Raw genomic sequence first — 1,232 nt, 5'->3', positions numbered from 1 at the left:
ATGGACAAAAGGTTCATAAGTTGGGATCATTCCTGATGAAAACTTGAGGATCCTTTATACAATCATTATTTCATTGTTTGTTTATCCTCAAAACTGACTTCAGTCCCAAAGAGTGATGAGCTGGTCATCAATGAACAAATGGCCCCATTCCAAGGTTTACAACCAGCAAAGACTGAAGCAATGCCTGCCAAACCCAAATAAACGGGTCTGCAGGGTACTTGGTATGGCTGGTGCAGATGGTGTTCCTTACAATTTGAAAATCTATACAGGGCAAGTCATGCCACCACCAGATCTACCAGATATAGGAGCTGGTGGAAATGTTGTCCTTTGTTTGGCTCAAATTCTAACAAAAAAAAGTCAGAACTACAAACAGAACCTGCAGCCCTAACTATAGTGACTGATGTGAATCTGGTCACTACAACCCATAGATAATCAGATAAACAGATGATTCCCAGGTATGGCAATAATCAAGTGCCAAAAATGTGATATACACTCTTTTTCACATCAGCAAGCAATTCCTTCCTGATGTTTAACATAGGGAAAAAGACTGATTTCAACATCCTGAGTGATTCTAGCTCTGCCAAATATACACATGTACAAACATATACGTTTTAGAAACGTGCTCAAATGTACCATTCATTAATAACAGTTAGTTGTTTATTTTATATTTGGTGAGTTGGAACCATGTCTGATTTATTTTTGTCAAAAAAACTTTTTTTATGAATATAGTTTTTGTTTGATTTGTATTTCATTTCTCATAATCACTGTAGAAAACTTGGTGTTTTAGACCCTTGTAGCGCAATGTTGCCCTGAGGCAACAAACCCAAATCCGGTTCCGGGAGGTGTCGGGGTCCAATTTTATGATTGATATGTAATTAAGGACCAACAAGCTCCTAAAGAATGCAGGAAAATATTTTTATCCCCAAAAAATAAAGTCATGCCATAGAGGGTTAAAGAAAACAGAATAAGTGTGAAGATAAATAAATATTAAAGTATCAATAAAATATTTTATAGGATAAATGGAGAAAACAAACCTCAGACTCTTCACTTTACTGACTGAACTCTGCAGGATCTCACACAGATGATTCAGTTCAGAGTCTGTAATGGTTTTATCTTTAGCTCCATCTATGTGGATCTGACTGATTTCCAGTTCAGTCAGATGTTGGTTGGACTTCAGAGCTGAAGCCACAACTTCATATTCAGCCTCTCTGAGTTTACAGCCACCAAGTCTG

General features: G+C 37.2%; 1 long non-coding RNA gene across 1 annotated transcript; it reads right to left on the bottom strand.

Annotated features, from left to right (window-relative positions):
- Positions 1-373: 373 nt before the first annotated feature.
- On the bottom strand, positions 374-1,226 carry LOC107835487 (uncharacterized). Its single transcript, XR_001661291.1, has 3 exons — positions 1,035-1,226; positions 884-890; positions 374-384 (listed from the first exon to the last, which is right to left on the bottom strand). It is a non-coding gene; the product is annotated as an uncharacterized LOC107835487 (long non-coding RNA).
- Positions 1,227-1,232: the final 6 nt, after the last annotated feature.

The sequence above is a fragment of the Poecilia formosa genome, unplaced genomic scaffold (genome assembly GCF_000485575.1).
Source record: "Poecilia formosa unplaced genomic scaffold, Poecilia_formosa-5.1.2 Scaffold2987, whole genome shotgun sequence".
Lineage (NCBI taxonomy): Eukaryota > Metazoa > Chordata > Actinopteri > Cyprinodontiformes > Poeciliidae > Poecilia > Poecilia formosa.
The sequence above is the reverse complement of the archived record's forward strand: the minus strand, read 5'-3'. Positions and strand labels throughout refer to the sequence as shown.